Raw genomic sequence first — 19297 nt, forward strand, 5'->3', positions numbered from 1 at the left:
AATAAAGTCTAAAAAAAAAAAAAGCTGCAACTTACAACTTGGGTTCATTAATTTTCCTTAGGGGGAAAAAAAAAACTATTCGCCACCCCCCCCACCCCAGTGCATTTTTGTATAGTTGTCTTGGTCCATTCAGACTGTTATTATATACCATTGACTGGGTGGCTTATATACAATAGGAATTGATCTCTCACAGTCTGAAAGCTGGAAGTCCAATATCAAGACACTAACGGATTCAATGTCTGGTGAAGGCCTACTTCCTGGTTCGCAGAGGGCCGTCTTTTTGCTGTGTTCTCACATGGCATAAGGGACAAAGGAGCTCTCTGGAGGTCTTGCTTGAAGGGCACTAATTCCATTAACGAGGGCACCACCCTCAGGACCTAATCAACTTCCAAAAGCCCCACTTCCTAATGCCATCATATTGTAGATTATGTTTCAATATATGGATTTTGGGGGGACACAAATATTCAATATATAGCAAGTAGTGTCTATTTTCTAAAAAAAAGAAAAGTATGCAAAAGAACAAAAAAAAATCATTGGCAAATCCATTATCCTGAGAATTTGCCTATTCTAGTCTCTTAAGGATGCTAACAAGGAAAAAAAATATCAGGAATCACTTGTTATTCAATGACCAGATTCTTCATACACATGATGTGTATCAGATCAACTAAGATCTATGTTTGAATACCTTACTCACCTCAATAAGGATCCTGCTATCAGCATTTGCCATCCACAGAACTGTGCTAATACAGTCTATTTCTGGAGAATGAAGCACAGATTAACTGCTTGTTCATGATAAATCAAGGGTATTTGATTTGCCTGTTACATGCCCAGTTTTCTTTGGAAGCAAGCCCTGCAAGCTATTTTTCTGATCAAATCCTAACTCTCATGTTAGTGCTTATGAAAGAGAAAAATAACATTTACTCATGATAAGACTGAATTCTATCAATTATAAATCTTATCAATTACCTTGTGAAGGTTAGGCAGAAAAGAAAAGCAAAAAATTCCCATTGTGCTCACTCAATCTTGAGGTTGGACTGATGCAGACTGTTCTAGAATTTCCATGATTGGCACAGCTTAAATATAAGGGAAGATAAGGTTGTTAACCCAAGAAGATATCTGATTGATAAATGTCGTATTTATAAGGAATGGCTAGTAACAATTCAATAAGGAAATTTTTTACAATTCACTAGCTAGTATGAAATATTAGAAGGACCCAACATTTCCTTTTTTCTCTATTTTTCTTAGAAGCTAACAAGCTCAGCAGGAATGATCTTAGCAGTATTTTCCATGTTGGTGTTTAGAGCTAATCGCTCACACAGACACAAAATTTATGATTTTCTTTTCCTTCAGTAAAGGTACTCAGTACCTAATATAACTTCCATATAATCTTTTGGTTAGTGGCTTGAAAAGAGATAATTTTCCCTCAAAACCTTTCAGATAGATATGCAGTGAGCCAACACATAACCATTTTCCATAAGTTGAAATATATACTTTTACATAAACAGTTATTCAGTTTCAAAAAACATTTCTTGAGCACAGTTACATGCTAGTGTTCACTCAGAGATAAAACATAGGCGAATAGTGTGGCTGAATGTGAACCAGATGGCCTACCACCAATCCCGACTCTTATCTTAGTCCACATGTGTTTTGACACCATCCATTAGCCTTGGGGAGGAGTGTTTTATACAGAGAAGACACATGGGGACAGGGATATGTGCTCTCTGGGTGAGTGATTGATTATTCTTTTCTATTTATTTCTGAAGTCATCTGGATATGCCTACTTAGCATTGCACATCGCTTGAAATGTCCTTAAGACAATCAGCTTCGGGAATAAGACTAAGGAAAGTTTCTTCCTCCTCTACCAACTTCTTTTATTTTTTTTAAAGGACATCTAGTAACAATTTAGGGAGTGAGCAAGCTGGTAGGAGGCCAGTCCGTATTGGGCATCAAAATATCCCCGAAGTAAGTTAAGTAACACTGATGCCAGTTGATCAAATGTTCACTCATGGTTCCCAAACATGGTCTTGTTCAGATGTGGTACAAGATCACCTAGAACAGAAAATGTAAAACCAACCACGAACAAACAAAGTGAAAGCCTTCTTAGTTGGAGTCAACCTTTTGCCATTGAATATTTCTGAGATGTCTGTACAAGTTGCAAGGAGCAGCTGCAACCACACCGCAACCCTGAGCCCCGCCAGCTGACAGTTGCCCAGAGTTGGCAGCCACAGCCAGATGAAATTTGGAAAGCCAAAGTGTGTGGGGTTGTAGCTTGTCTGATTGCTGAAATTATAAAACCTTTATCAGGTCCTTTAAGAAGTTGTCTGGTCCATAAAATGGCATACAATAAATTCACTATTTTAAACACAGAGAGGTAGGTCATCTGCAGCAGCAACAGCAAATCTTTTGGCCCCTGTAACTAGAAAGTAATATTAAACACAAGTTTATTAGTAGTAATTTGAAGGGACTGTACACTATTAATCCTTGTCCAACCCTATTTGAGGAAACGTATCTTTTTCTCATTCCCATTCACTCAGGCTTTGTTCATGTGTGTGTGTGCATGTAGTTCTCACCAGTCTGCAAGACAATCCTGGAAAAGAAGACTTGACAGGGAGATAGAAGTGTTTTTTTGCACCCTCTTCTCTTGCTGTCTGCAATATAAAATATAGGATAATTGAAATCAGTTTTTCCACAATTCTTCTGAACAAGGTTTTCTTTCACAGAAAAGCCACAGATTGAACAGCTGCGCTCCAGAATACTGTCAAGCAGGCAGCATGACTGTTTCTTCCCCGAATGGGTCCCAACTCATTTACTAATAAGGAAATTCAACTTTTAACACATGATTTGCCATTTCACTTTTTACTGCACGCAGAGCCATTTTGGGTAAAATGATATGTAGATATTAAAACTGAAATGCCATGGCGACATCAAAGATATATGTAATGCCCCCCAGATATTCACTCCATTCTCCTCAAAGTTATGAAAAAAAAAAAATCTAGGAAACTTACTCGCTTGTACTATGTGTACCTGGGGAAGTTTTTCATGCAGAGCAACAGAACAAAACTTGAGCTGCTTTGCTTTCTGCTTCCAGGAATGCCAATCAGAGAACATTCTTTTTCAGACAGCCAAGTTTGGAAGTCAGTTGGTTTCTGGCAGTAAGAAGGGGGAGGGGATGGCAGGAGGGAAAGCACAGTGAGTCCTCAGGCTGAGCTTAAGCTTCCAAGTGTTTCCGTAATAGCCATCAATGAAAGCATCTCCTTTTACCCACGCAGAGACAGGTAAAAAGACAGCTGAGTAAATGGGCATTCGATGTAGCAGCAGCGGAAGCTCAGTCAGAGGAAGGAGGGGGGTGGAGGGAGGGCGTTTGAAAGCCTGCCATTGGTGAGCTTACCAAAGGCATCTGCCAGTGGGACTTCAACGGAATGTGAAACCAAATCATTTTCAAGTTAAAGATAGACACAGTATACAGGATCTAGAAGCTGGATTTTAAACTCCTATCACTCCCTAGAATTTCAGAGAGTTCTGTTATGATCTCTGTAGTAATTAACAATTTAGCCAAAGTTCGTTTTTCAAGTGTCTGTGCTAAGAATTCATGTATGGTCTCGATGTCCTGGAATTAAAAGGATTTAGGAGCTCATGGTGTACATACTCTAGGGTAAGTGAAAAGATTGGTTTTAAGGCTCATCGCTTCTCTGAGAAGGTTAATGTTGAATTTTTCTTTGTATCTGTGTAAATGAAAAAGTGATCATGAAGATTTTTCCAAGACTGTGACTTTCTTACCTTTCTTGAGATAGTTGGCGTGTTACAAGTTATGCAGCAGAAAGAAAGAGTATTTCAGCTTTGTTTTGAAATTTATCTTGCATGTCTGTCACTTCAGTTTTGCTTTATTACCCTTACTTGACATTTTCCCTCCATTAACTCCTTAAACACCCTGCAGTTATTGAGTTACAATGTCCATAGTTCTGTGTCGACACCCAGTGAATGCTACTGTGTTTATGATGTCATTGGATGCAATGTTTTATTGTGAGATGGAGAGATTTCCTTGCATGGCACCATGACACTTCCTAATTTAAAAAATGAAAAAGGAAAATAAATAAAAGAAGGGAAAAAAAGATTACCCAAAGGTGAGATGAAGTGTGTAAGGAACCTTTAGAAAAAAAGAGAGAGAGAGAGAGAAATAAGCAGTTTTCCATTGAAGAGAACAATTTATTAATAGAAGTTATTTTTTGGTGTCGCCTCATTAATTCCAAGCAGGTTCTCTTCCTCCAAAAAAGCTGATATTTGCTAAGTGAATGGAGGCGTTCTGATTATATGGAGCTTGAGAGTGGAGGAGGGAGAGTTGTCTAATTTGCTATTACCACGCTGTGTTTTAAGGATTTCAAACTTCTTTCTTTAAAAGAAAGAATGACAAACTTCAGTTCTCTTCATGTTTTGACCATGTATAGGTTTTGTTTCTTATTTTGTCGAATGACCTCTCAGCTCTGCTCTTAGAGACAGCTTTCCAAAACTTGCACAGCATTCCTTCTGAATAAATACTGTCCATAATAGTCACAGAGGACATGGTGTGAATTGGAAATTCTACTTTATATGGGGAAAATGAGTCTGCTGACGTTCTTATCACAGTGTGGGGCTGAACAGTTGTTAAACGTAACTGGCTGGATTTTGCTCTGTCAGACCAGATTCTAATGAACTAAGTCGGCTAAACTAAGTACAAATGATGAGTGACTTAACACAGATCTTTCAATTTTGATAAGAATAAATAATATCGTGTGTTACTCTTCTAAAATGAAAACTGAGCATCATATTGGTAGAATCATTTGATTTTACAACTACCAAATAATCTAGCAAGACCAAAACAAAATGTGAAGTTGACAGGGCTCAGTTTTGACGCTCCTACCCTCCTTTCTCTGCCCACTTTCTCCCCCCTTCCAGTCCTCCTCCACCTTCCGGGCCTCTGATGAATGTCATTGCTCAGTATCCTTCTTTTTTCTTGCAGTCAAGACCCACTTTCCAGAAAGTTGCAGTGAATTTTCATTTCATTTCTCCACAAGCGGATGGTACCTTTGTAAATTTTCCCTGGTGACATTGACTCCTCTTCCCCTTGCTTCACCCAGCTGAATCCTGACCTGTTGATAGTAGGAGTGAGCCTGGCAGAAATCATAGGTGTTTCCAAGAAATTTGTGAGTGGGAGCTGGTGTGTGCCCACCATATACACATGTATGCACAAAAACACTTCATGGTGGACTTATCTTTTACTCAACTAATATATTTCCGATTGAATCATACATATAAATATATAAATAAATAAAATAAATTATAATTTATATAAATATATACATAAATTTTATAAGTTTATATATAAGTATATATAAATAAATTATATCATATAAATACATAAATAAAATTATATCAGACTTTTCAGTATGGGGTTTTGTTTTTTTCAGTGTGTCAAAAGAAAGCCAAAAAAGAACACAAAACTTTAAATTCTAAAATGTGAGAATTTTAAACCATGAGGCAAAATAGTGTTGATAGAGAGGATGAATATTACTCTGCTATTCTCATGTCACTTATAGTTTCTAGTCTCTTGCTGAAATCTGTCAAGGTTGGGCTTTATTTCATTGAATGTAGTACATGTAGTTTTATAATATATGTCTGCTCATCCTAGTATCTCAAGTGTTACTGGATTTGTTTCTATTATTATTTTTCCTGCCAGGTCTTACTCATGGTGTCATATTTTCTTGGTTGCTTAGATATCTTTGACTATCTGTTGGAAAATGTATTTTAAAAATCACTTGTAAGAATAAATTGAGACCTAGTGGTAATGACATTTTCCTCCAGAGAGGACTTTGGTTTGCTTCTACCAGGCACCTGGGGGCAATATCAGCCCAGAATTTATCTTTGTCAAAGTCCAACACCTAAGGTTTCCTGAATCACCCCTGTGTAAGAAGCAAGGCTGCAAATCTGTGTGAGGAATCATTTATTTGGGGTTCACTCCTACCCTGAAGGAAGATACGGCCTTTTGAGGTCCCAAGTTAAAGTTGTGTTAGGTAATTAAAACCCTCACCTGCAGATCATGGGCTTTGTCATTCCCACAAAACCTGTAAGGCTACCCAAAGTGCAGCTGGTTTCACAGATTTTTGTTCCTGATACTTATATGCCCAAGGGCAAAAGCTTTCAAAGATCATCTTCCTCTCCGCAGTTCTGGTCGCCCAAATTTCTGAGTGTGTAAACCTCGCCATCTTATTAGCTCTTTGCTGTTTTTATATTTTCAATAACTTAAGTTAATAAGAATGTTATTCCAAATTATCTCATTACTGGTCCCAAGAATGGAAATTCACTCTACTGCTTTTATAGTCATTTTTTTTATACTCATGCTAGAGAAGATATTAAGCAGTCTGCTAACATCATTGATGATTTTGGGTAGTTTTTCTGATTTGTAGTTTTCGTTGTGGACTTTTGGAGAAATTTTCAAATGCATGGAGGATTCACGTTTCCCAACCTTATTTGAGCTGTCAACAATATTTAACAGTCCTTTTATTTGTCCCTAGCTGGCCCCTTTCCTTAGTTATCTCTTCAGTCTCTCTAATCCACCCTACCACCATCATTGTCAGCTGTTGACCTTGACTCCTCTTGCTTTCTCTGGGCCTTTATTCAAGTATCTATACATTTAAAAAATTATCTTAAATAAATTCCTTTCTTTCCATTCTCCTTGCAACTGCTCTATTTCAGTTCTTCATCATCTCACTTGGGTATTACAATGGTCTCCCAGGTGTTCTCCTGCTTTTAGAGTCTACCCCTCAACACATCTCCCACCCTAGGACCAACACGCCTATCTTCTCAAAATCATAGACATGAATGGATTGCCCCCTTACTTAAAAATCCCTAGTAATTCACCATTTCCTTCAAAATAAATTCCTTAATATGTCTTAAAGGCCTGTCACAAAGCCTCAACCTATTTGTCTAACACCATCTCTACTACTTCACTGGTTATCACCAGCACTTTAATCACACATAATTTCTGCCTCCAGAATATTCCATACACTATAGTATCTCTGTGCTAGTCTACCTACCTGACCCCCCACCCCAAACACCCAATGTTCATCTCCTTGTGGATAAATTCTACTTCTTCAAGGTTGACCTCGTAAGTCACCTTCCTTGTACTTTCTTTACTTGTATAGTTCACCTGCTATTCTGGGAACCTCTGATGGCAGGGACTGTGTCTTGCTCATTTTTGTATTCTCAGTAACTGACAAATAGAAACTATTTAATTTGAGTTTAAGGAAATGAACAAACAACTGTTATGAGGAAGTGTTTTTTTTTTTTTTGACAATTCCTTATTCACTTTATTCTTTTTCATTGTAAACATCATTATTCTTTTGACCTCAGACTCTTTTTCTGGAATTGTGATCATTAGTGTTCCTCTATGTCAAGGAAAGCCAGTTAAAAATGCATGTTTGAAAAAAAAAATGTTTGTTTGGTTATTGCATTTCTGCAGGGGAAGAGGCTATCCATTTCCATTTTTGCCAAATGAGACTCCATAACATCACTGTGATGACGAGAGAGATCATAGAAGTTTAAGTGTGATAAATTACCTGTATATTGTCAGAAAGATTCACAATAAAAAGGAAAGTCACGGAGTTAGAAAACACATGTTTCAACAAATCTAGCCCATTGCTGGGTAACACCAATAGAAAAAGTTAACCTGATACAACTAGATTAAAATAATCTCACTGCACACAGACTGAATCTGAACCATTGGAAAACGCTGGATTGTTTTTCAGATCAGTGTGGTGCCAGAAGGAAAGCAGTTGATTGCTTATGTGATATGACATTGTCACCCTAAATCTTAAAGGTGGCTGAAAATCTTCATTAGAAAACTTTAAGGACTTAAATGTTAATCTCAATTTGCTATGCTGAATTTAAACAACAACAACAACAACACTGCATTTAATTATTGAAAATTGAATATAGTTAGTGGGAACTAGAGAGAGAGGAAGTATGGCTTATTAATCTCAGGATGTTTAACTACTTTCATATTCCTCAGACCATTTATAAATTTGTCACACATTTGCTATATGCCTTTGACATGCCAACACCTGAGATTTAGAAAAATAAACTTGGATTATATTTTTTCTTATATAGGGCTTTCCTACCTCCACAAAGGAAAAAGCCCTTGTATGAATGCAGTCAAAAAATATTGTAAATATAAATAAATAAATAAATAAATATTATTTTAAATAAAAATCTTTGAATCAAATCAAATGTTCAAAGTCAATGTCTAGGTGAGAACCCAGATTTCTCTATCACAAAATATGAAAATATAATATTATAGACATTTTCTTTTTTGCCTCATCAGTAAAAACAAGTAAGACTAGCTGTTGAAAACTGGCTGATTTAAATCATACCTTTCAAGTAGCTGAGCTAATTTGTCTTATTAATTCAATAAATCTCTACCAAGCTCCTAACTTCTGCCTTAACTGTGCCATGTTAAGAAATTATCTAGTCCCCTTCACTGGACACTGACCCTGGATTATGTCATGTTAAAACAATGGATATAATTTAAAAATTCCTTTATACTTTCTCTAATTTGTATTCTTAATTTATTTGTATGGCTAATCTCCATACTTGTTAAAAAGTCACTCTGCCTTTCTTCAACAGTAAGTATTTTCCTCTCAGAAAGGTAAGTTTTAGGAGTCTTGGGGTTAGTTTCATTTTTTTAAATCTATATTTAGCAGATGTTCTCTTACAGAATGGTTTAGAGACCTAAACAAATTATATATTAAAAAAAGTTATTTGGAACATGCCTTTTTATCACTGTGTTGTACCTTAATATAAAATATAAGTACATTTATTTGCATAAATAAAGTTGGACTTTGCATTCTTGCAAGATAAATATGGTGTGAAGATGACTCAGAGACAGCCTGAGTCATGAAAGCTTTGTAAAGCTTCGTGTATTTTAAAGAAGGCAATGGTTATTTTTACTATTTTTCTTTTTTAGCCTTACTTTGCTTTTTGTACCTCATTCCTATGTAATGTAGTAGCACTTAGATTTATCAGTGCTGAAAGGATGAATTCACTGAGTTAGTCATAGTTGAAGAATACAGATGCCTTTACTAATTGTATTAAGAGATGTCGATTAATTTTGGATGAAATCTATCTTCTAATGCATCTGAATTTCCTAGTCCTAGACTGTTCATTGCTACACATTCATAGCAACATATTTACTCATCAAAAGATGTTGTTTTTAGCACTTCAGATAAGTGTAACAACTCTCTTCTAAACCACATGCATCCAATATTTTATACTATTTGGTAGGTAAGAGACATATGTTATTTTCTTTTATATACAATAAAGCTAAGATGCAGACATAGGAAGTGCTCCAGATATACTACATGTGGTTTCCTGAGGTGACAAACAACTCCTAAATCCCATTGGCTTATAAAAGCCAAGGTTTTCTTCCTCCTCATGCAAATTATCTACCACAGGCGGGGGCTGGGGGGGCTGCAGGCCTTTCTCCACATGGTTGCTTTCCCCTGGAATTGACCCGCGTTCCTTGGCCAAAGCATTCTGTGTGGTCACACCTCGCTTCAGTTGAGTGAGGAATACAATCCTGCCACATGCCTGAAAAGAGAAAGCTGGAATTTTTATGAAGACTTCTAATAAATTCTGTGCTAATGGATGATGATAGGTGGTGCCAAACCTCCAGAAGAACAAAGATCTAGACTCAGATCTTAGGCAGTATTTCCCTCCTTATCTGCAGTTTAGCGTTCTGTGATTTTAATTACCTGTGGTCAACCGGGATTGGCAAGCAGGTGATCTTCCTTCCAACAAATGGTCAGAAGATAGCCTGTCCCTGTGTCTCATGCCTGTGTCACTCACTACATTTCCTGGCGCAGGCATTTTATTGTCTCACATCATTACAAGAAGAAGCATGAGTACAGTACAATAAGATATTTTGAGAGAGAGAAACCATATTTACATAACATGATACAATATGTTGTTTAAAGTGTTCTATTTCATTATTTTTTAAAGATTTATTTATTTTATTTAAGAGAGAGAGAGCATGAGTGGGAGGGGCAGAGGGAGAGGGAAAGAATTCCAAGCAGACTCCCCATTGAGCATAAGCCCAACATGGGGCTTGATCTCACGATCATAGGATCAGGACCTGAGCCAAAACCAAGAGTTTGATGCTTAACTGTGACACCCAGGCACCCCTGTTCTATTTTATTATCCGTTATTGTTGCTAATCTCTTACTTTGCCTACTTTATAAGCTAAAATATATTATAGGTGTATATGTATAGGAAAAAAACATAGTAGATCAAGGGTTCAGTACTGTCTGCAGTTTGAGCCATCCAGTAAGGATCTTAGACTGTATTCCTACGGATAATGGGGGACTGTATTCCCACGGATAATGGGGGACTCCTTGTGAACAGGTGTCCTGGCAGTTTGTAGACAATTGCCTACTATCTGATGCTATTGTTTTTTTTATCTTTTTTCGTCCTTTGATGCTCATCCCCACTAAGGCTTTTGGCTCTCTAAACCTTTGTTGTTTCCTGAGCAACTGTGACCTTTCCTGTCAGTGCTTTTCCAATCCTTGGGAATCCTAACATTTACCTGCCTTTACATTTATCTCTCAGGAAGTCCTGCCCATAAACAGCCTTGGGAAGAGAAAAGAGCCTCTGCTAGGGAAATTCCTTTAAATTGTAGAGACCAAAAAGTGAAACATTACTTCTACACTTTCCCATCTTTAAGAACTGATCACGCGTAGCAAATTAATGGAGAAAAATGCAGTGGAGTATAATCCATTACAGCCCCAGCCCCCAGTATTTCCAAGAGGCAAAATAAAAGGACTATGGTTAGGGAAAATGCCCCCAGAAGAATGGTGATCTATATTACATATTAGAAATGCATCATTTTGAGTAGGATTTATGCCACTCTGATACTCTATTTTTTTTGTTTTGTATTTAGTTTTAAGCACTAACAAGGCAAAACTGAAGAATTCAAAGATTAATGAGATGCTTGAAAATTGGAAAATTATTAAGCCAATATTTTAAGGCCTTTGGATTTTATTTTATTTTTATTTTTTAATTTTTTAATTTTTTAAAAATATTTTATTTATTTATTCATGAAAGACACAGAGGAGAGAGAGAGAGAGGCAGAGACACAGGCAGAGGGAGAAGCAGGCTCCATGCAAGGAGCCCAATGTGAGACTTGAACCCGAGAATCCAGGATCATGCCCTGAGCCAAAGGCAGGCGTTCAACCGCTGAGCCACTCAGGCATCGCAGCCTTTGGATTTTAATTTAAATCAGCAAATCCAATTTATGTTCTTGGAAACAGTAATTTTAGGAAATGCTATATGCAAAAAGAAAAAAAAAAAGATGAGTATTCTGGGTCAAGTGAATTTGGAAAATGCTGTATACCATATCTCTTTCTTGGAGATTTAGGTGAACCTCAGCATTAGGGGGTTCTTAAAGTCTGATTTTTTTCAACCTAATGTTTTAACACACTTGGTCAATTCTTGTTTAAATCAACCTTTGTTCATTGTATTAATAATTAAAAGTGATAATCTGGCAGCTCATGTAATATTTTAGAACATAAAGATGAGAATTTTAAAGGACTTTCAAATATCTTTACTATTGGGTACTTTGTATTCTCCTGATAATGCCATTGATTTTAAGTACCAACAGAAATTAAATTTTGAACCAAAAGGGCATCCAGTAGTATTTGTTTAACTTTAGTCAGCATATAATTTGTGATGCAACCACAAATAAAGAGATTGGCTGTATTCATCAGAATCCAGAACTCCACAAGGATTTTACCTATTTCATTCAAATATCTAAAACTGTTATTCCATTTTAGAATGTGACTACACATTATTAATTTCTAAGACTTAGTTATCCTTTCTTTATGAAGACCTGGTGAAGAGAAATCTTCAACATTTGTTTCTCGATTTTTTGTTGTTGTTGTTCACCTCCTTTAAGTTTAAAAACCTTAACGCTTAAAAGGAAAAGGAAAGGGACGCCTGGATGGCTCACTGGTTGAGCATCTGCCTTTGGCTCACGGCATGATCCTAGGGCACGGGATTGAATCCCGCATCGGGCTCCTTGCAGGGAGTCTGCTCCTCCCTCTGCCTCTCATGAATAAATAAATAAAATCTTAAAAAAAAAAAAAAAGGAAATTGTTGGGTTTCAAAAGATGCTCTATGGAAGTTACCAGCTTTGGAAATTTTTTGGTGCAAGGAGGGTAATAGACTAACACAAACAAAATGTCTATTTTTTTAGAACATTATATTCAGCTAAGTGCTGTGACTGCTTAAAATAAACGAATGCTCCATGAACTTTTAAACTATTAGGAATTCTAGTAAAAAAAAATTCTAGATAGGAGTTTTACTGATTGGTTATCAGGGTGTTCAGGTGTGACAGGGAGCATGTGTTCTTTCATCACCTCATTTACTCCTGTAATATTATTCTGCTTTTTATTTATCAACATTTCAATTCTCCTCCTAACATTTTAGAAGAGTTAATTTTTTGTCAGTACATTTTTTTTAAAAAAAGAAAATTACTTGGGAAATATACCTTCTCTCTGTATCATACAAAGAAAAATCATTCAATCCAAAGTGTGAGTAGCATCAATTCCTGGCCCACATCTCTCCCTTGGTTTATTTTTGTTTATATTTTCCCCTGGGGTTTTAATGAGATTCAGAAACCTTAATGATGTCAGCAACACCTCTAAAAATCCATTGCAGGGGAATCTGAAGATCTCTTCTCAACTCTGCAGGGCTGCTCCTTTGCAACTCTCTGAATAGCCACAAAGCAGAACATTCTATTGTTTGCCAAATTACAAAGTCAATTATATCTACATTCTGAAACTGCCTAGCACCTAAAACATTTGGAATGCTGAAAAATATCCTGTGTAACCATTTGCCAGACGCCAGAACATAAATCTAAATTACTTAGATTTACAGTATTATAATCTCTCCTTTAAAATGACATGAGGGAAGTGTTTAACTTAATGAGGCAAAGGATCCTGGTGTGCAAGTTACATTACATTTTTCATTGCACAAGGGTAAATTATTGCTTCAGTCTCCTAAATGGTACCCCAGTGGCCTCAAAGACACAATGTAGCTTCCAGAAATGCCCATTTTTGTCTTAGGCAATAACTTACTTCATGAGAGCATGCTTTCTGAGAATTGCCCATAACGTTTCTTGCAGTAGGCTGAATTTCTTGAAGGTCATTCATTTTTTTTTTTTGAAGGTCATTCATAAACACTAGCTGAACTTGACTTTTTTTTTTAACTTAGGAACACTGAAGTGTAAGTCTTTAGACATCATCATACAAAAGGGAAACCAATGAACATTTCTGTTCTAAACCATTTAGAAAACATTCTAAGAAATAAAAGACTGTGTTTTTTTTTTTTTTTTTTTTTTTTTTTTTAGTGTTTCTCGTCTGATTTTGCTAACTTTTTGAAATAAATAAGCGCAGGTCTATTGGGGTGGTCTATAAAGATTTTGGGCTATAATAATTAAGTATATTATTCTATATTTGCGAAAAGAATCTTAATCCTCTATTGAACACCATATGTATGAATCTAAATGTGTGCGGGCTTTTTTAAAGCAAGCTTTACTTTCTAATAAGGTAATACAGGATTTAATTAAAACAAAACAAAATACCCTTACCATTCAGTGCTGCAGCATTTGGGTAAATGTTAAAGCTTGACAATTTTCAAGGCAGAGACATTACTCCAGGCTTTCTGCCAAACCATTCCTGGTAATCTGATGACAAGAGACGAAGTAAAGGAAAGTGCTGCTGCCTGGCTTAGTTAGATATGCATTTGCTAAAAGAGAAGCCAGCACATTTCTTAGGTAAACCATCAAAATTACAATTTAGAAACACACACACACATATACACACACACACTATGCTTTTACAAGTCTAAGAATATACACATTAAAATACAATTCTGTGCTTAAGGGGAGCACAGAAGTAGCAGACACAGCTAGGGTTGACTAGATCCTTTCTTTATCTTGAGTGGTTTTAATATACAACCGCATTTCTTTCAATAGCTGCCATGGAAGGAATTAAATTACTCATATCTGGACAAGATTCAGATTTGCCCTTACATGGTTACATTCTAGAAACTACTCAAAATCTCTCATTGATAAATGAGTGGATTGAGCCACTATTTTCTGTTGTTTATTTAAATGGTATGGGTAAACATGTGTTTTCCTGTACTGCTAAAAGGAAATTCAATGTAATAGTGTTATCAGAAAATAATCAGCGCACGCATTTTTATGGCAGCAAGACTGTTGGAAATGTTTTAAGCTCTTTGGAGGGAGGGATATTCAATCAATGACTGTATTTGCATATACTATTTTGGCCACTGGAGGGCTCTCAGATTTTTTTACTTGAATGCATTAGAACTCTATTTGATATAACTGCAATTTCAGTAAAAGAAATTTAAACATTGGCACTATAAAGTCTATATAGCCTCCCGGCCCATAATTTGGTAGCTATTTTCTAAGTACAAAATGAAAGAAAAATTGGATTTAGTTTACTGTATCCTTTCACTCTTTCACAACAACAACAAAATCACAATAAAAGAGAAATGAACCATGTGCTTTTTTTAAACGATCATGTCATAATCAAGACTCATGTCAAAATTTCATGATCCACAACCTGTGTATTAGAGTAAGACATTCCTGTATTTGATGTTTTAAATGACCTACACCTTGCCAAGTCCCTGTCTTTAAGGAGTGTCCTAGGAAGACAGGTACATATGGTGCCAGTTTCCTCATAGTGTAGGAAATGATAGAGTGTTCAGAGAGGTCCTGAAAGAGGTGACAGCAATATTGGATCTTGATAGTTAAGTGGAAGTTACCTAGATGAAGAAAGATGGGAAAGCATTCAAGATTGAAAAACTAGCATGAGCAAAGACAGGAAACAGGTGCGTAGAGGAGCGTTCAACTGTTTGGTGTTCTAGAGTTTGATGATACAGTGAAAGGAGGTGAGTTTGGATAGCTCAGTGGGTACCCAGATAGGGAAGGCCTTTATGTCAGTCCAAGGTTTGTTTTTTTTTTCTCCATTTTTTAGAGCATTTAGTGCTTCTGAAATCCAAACCCCTTCCCCAAAGGTAGGTAGATAGGTAGGTAGGTAGGTGAATGAATGAATGAATGAATGGCACCTGAGTGGTTGAGTGGCCTATGGCTCAGGTCATAATCCTGAGGTTTTGGGATGAGTCCTGCATTAGGCTCCCTGCAGGGACCCTGCTTCTCCCTCTGCCTATGTCTCTGCCTCTCTGTCTCTCCCGTGAATAAATAAATAAAATATTTAATAAATAAATAAATAAATAAATAAATAAATAAATAAATAGAAAAAATAAAAAGAATAAATACATACTCACGGGAGGATATAGAGCCAGAGTTCAAAATGGTCTGGCATGTATATCAAGTTCTTTGAATTCTTGTGTATTTGTATTTTGCTCCTAAGAAACCTCTGTTTCATTTGGTATCAAAGTCTTTTTCTCCAAATTGAGAAATGCACCATGTCTATTCAATTGTTTCTCATTCTCCCACCACATTAATGTTCTGCCTTAGAGCTTCCTTTGACTACAAATTGTCTTCGTTTGAGAGCACAGCTCTAGGTACTAAGGGTTACAAGAAATTGATCACCCTGGATGATGATTTTAAATATGGCAAGAATGGAGGCAGAGAAGAGAGAGAATATTGCAATAGTCTTCTCATAATAGCTACTTAGATGGAATATTATTTTCACCACCGGGGAGGAGAGGTTTTCCATATTGTTTTTAGATTAATTTGTTACAAGCCAAATATTCTCTAACCTTGTTCCCAAATGGACACTTTAAGCAAAGCTTATATATAAAAAAAGAAAACTCACTTCATCATCTTCTCATAGTTTCAACTCTTCTGAAATATTGCAAATGCCTACTAAAAGAGATGGGAAAAACGTTTGTCACTGTAAGCAGCACTCTTAGCACAGAGGTGTTTGTCCTAAAGTGTCCCTCCTATCTCTTCTCATGGCCGTAAGGCATCTTGTAGCAATCTTCTTTAAGCACTCAAACTTTGGAGTCGTACTGGACATTTCTTCACCAACACACAGCATCAATAAGCCAGAAGATACAGAAGTGCATAGATCAACTAGGAGAAAGGCTAAAGAGGTACCATTTTGATACTCGATGAGGGAAGATTATTTTTAGGTGGCTCTGTTTAATAAATAGTGAAGCGCAAGATGGAGGACCATAGCAATGTAAATCTGAAAGTGTCTATGACTCTAAAACCCTATGATTTGAATAATAAGTGGCTATGAGCCAAGTAGGGGAAACCCAGAATGCATCCCCAATCTGTGATGGAGCTACCCAAGCATGCTCTTTTGACAGACTCAATTGCAGTTTCAAATTTTAAAAAAGAGCTATGCCATATCCTCCTCATTTGATAGATCTAAATAACTGGATTGGTATTTAGGTGAATTGGAGACATGCTCATCCATCCAACCCTACAGAAATATAGGCAGCCTGAGCTATGATGATGGTATGATTTTTTTCTCTCACAATCAGAAGTGGCCTTTACAAATTGCTACCAGGAAGAAAGACTTTACATTAGCAACACTAAAAATGAAATACACATCCTCTAATATTCAAATGAACAATACTAAGTAGCCCTACTAGGTCAGTTGAAGCATCTACACTTTAGGAGGGCCCATCAGTATGTCTTTCTACTCAAATACTCAGTTATCTAACAAAAGTATTTCTTGTATTCTTTTGTGAATTCAGGCAGTGTAATTGTGGGAACTACTTATAAAAATTTCTAGGCCCAAATTGTTTCTTTCATGCTTTCTGGGATTTAGAAAACCACAAGATCAGTTGGAGAACTTCTTTCTTCTTTTTTGAAAGAGAGTTTATCCATCTCTTTGTATATTAGAGTGACCCATCTCTATGTGAGGATATAAGTCAGGCTTCTTAAATTTTCCAATAAAATGTCAGCTCTGCTGCCTTTTCCCCTGCTGTTTAAACATACAGATCTTTCTTCAATCAACCACACAGAATATCGGCACTTTTAGCAGCTGCCAAAAGATTTAACCTTGAACTGACTGTGCTAAGAGTAAATGCCAAGACATCTCTAAGTGCTGTAGTAAGTTGGATCACATATCCTGAGCTCATTGTCTTCATTCTTTCCTTGCCCCACCACACATATAACATCATTACTGCGTAAGTATTTAATTTTGTGCTCTTGGCCACTGTTTACCATACTGCATGACACTTTGGGAAAATAAAGAAATATTTAACTTTGAACAACTCCAGTAATATTGTGCTAAATACTGCTTGATAGCTTCAGAATAAGGAGCTCTACCACAGAGCGCTCACAAGAATTTGTGCCAAGAAAAAGTTTCTCTCTCAAGATAAACTTGGAAGCTTTCTTTATTGTACAAGGAAAACTATATAAGCTCTCCATTTCCTTTTTGTGTGTGTGTGGCTGTCTAGATTCCAAAAGATGAAATGAATGCTCAGTTGTATTAAAAATCTAATTTTCAGTGCTTAGTATAATAATTGTTGTCTTGAAAATTTCTTTCTAATTGTTCCTTAGCAAAGCTCAATTTACTTCCTCTTTCATAATAAAATTCATCTCTGTCATTAGGGTGTAATTCATACTTTCCCCACGTGAGATCTCTGAGGTCGGTGACACTGCCTCATGCTCCACTGTTTCTCATCATTGAACAGACAATAGTATTTGTTAACATTACTTTGCATAGTCTTGTATGTTTTTAATAATGAGATACTCCATTCTGAAAATAGGAAGTAAAATTTTAAGCCAGCAGGAATGACTAACAAGGCTTTTCAGAAAAATGAATAAATAAAAACAGTAACATTTCTTAGGGGCATCTGACACCCATTTTCTCCAAAAAGCTTGGTGACAGATTTCTATCCCCACTCCAGTTTTGTGCAGAGTCTATATTTATTCTTATCAGTCAGGTCACATTTTATTTTATTATTGAGTTTTATTTTCAGCAAGTTTTAACTTTCTTGGAGTTTTGCATCAGAGGGCTCTTGACAGAATAAACAATAAGGTCATGCTTGATTACAGTGGGCTTATGTCATCAGTTTGTCTTATTCTAGCAGCCAAGGCTATTCAAATACGTGAGGAGACTTCTATAGGCTAAGGAAGATCGCAGCTGTGAGGCTGTCTTTATGAGAACAAGGATGAGCTGACTAGTCATCATTCCTACGGGCTGGTGTTTCCCTCATGGACATCTTTGAGATCTAGGAGTATGAAGCTGGAGTGAAAAAGTAACTGTCAAAGACGAAAACCAATCCAGTCTAATTGACGGTTTGAAACCCAGGTCTCTTCGTTTATAATCCAGAACTCTTTCAGATACTCCTCAGATGTGCCTCATAAGATCTCTGAAACAAGGTGTTAAGAAAAAAAAGGGGGGGTGACTCAGCATTTCTTCATTGTTGAGATGACCACACTATTTGGGGGTGTGGAGTGTAGAGCACTTTTGGGGACATGGGGTATAATCAATTGTCTCTCATATGCCAGTGGAACAGTTTGCTTTGAGGTACATGTAAAAAAAATGGATAGATGCAGAGGAATGGAGATGGTGGAAGGATATCATGAATAGTAATGCCCACTCAAAAAGGAAATAGTTGAGAAACTATGGTAAATCTGCTCAATAGAATGTTATGCGGTCTTCTATGCATTTAAGCTTGCTGTACATTTCTTTCATGAACTGAATCAGATATCTTTCTGTTAACTGTCTGATGTTGAGTTATCTTAACTTTTTAATTCTTGTCTGCAAAATGAGGATAATAATAGAGCTACCTTCTGGGATTTTTGAGAGGATTCCATGAGATAACCCATGTAAAAAAATTAATGAGCTCAGCATATTGCACATGGTAGAATTATGCTTATGAAACATCTTTATGATTGGGAAAATACTAATGTCCTAATGTAACAATAAAGAGGACATGAAATTGTGCAGTTATCATAATTATGTAGGTACACTGATTTTCAAAAGCCTAGAAAGAGACATTAATTTCAGAGATCTTTGTATCTTGAGATACAGGAGCTTATTTTCTTCTTTGTAATCTCCTATATTACACAACTTTTCTACAAAGCACACACAAAATATACTTAGGGAAATATAAAATTCATAAAAATAAACGTCAACCTGCTAAAATTCCTTCTTTTGGCTCTTAACAGATTCTTAGAGGGAACTGGAATGTCTATTTGCTAACCAATATTTATTTACTAGTGTACATGTCATATATATTAAGGAAATAGTGC

General features: G+C 36.4%; 1 protein-coding gene across 39 annotated transcripts in view; it reads left to right on the top strand.

Moving 5' to 3' along the window:
* The window catches only part of DTNA (dystrobrevin alpha), a 365257-nt gene that overhangs the window by 98002 nt on the left and 247958 nt on the right, over positions 1–19297 (top strand). For 26 of the 39 annotated variants that reach the window (XM_072829221.1, XM_072829206.1, XM_072829213.1 and 23 more), the window contains exon 1: positions 3238–3652. The exons of 8 other annotated variants lie outside the window; for them this stretch is intronic. The gene's annotated coding sequence lies outside the window, so the exon portion shown is untranslated. Of the gene's footprint in view, positions 1–1690; positions 1726–3146; positions 3653–19297 lie in introns of those variants that run through there. 5 more of the 39 variants (XM_072829211.1, XM_072829249.1, XM_072829209.1 and 2 more) reach the window with 3 other exon arrangements.

This window comes from Canis lupus, chromosome 6 (assembly GCF_048164855.1).
Source record: "Canis lupus baileyi chromosome 6, mCanLup2.hap1, whole genome shotgun sequence".
Lineage (NCBI taxonomy): Eukaryota > Metazoa > Chordata > Mammalia > Carnivora > Canidae > Canis > Canis lupus.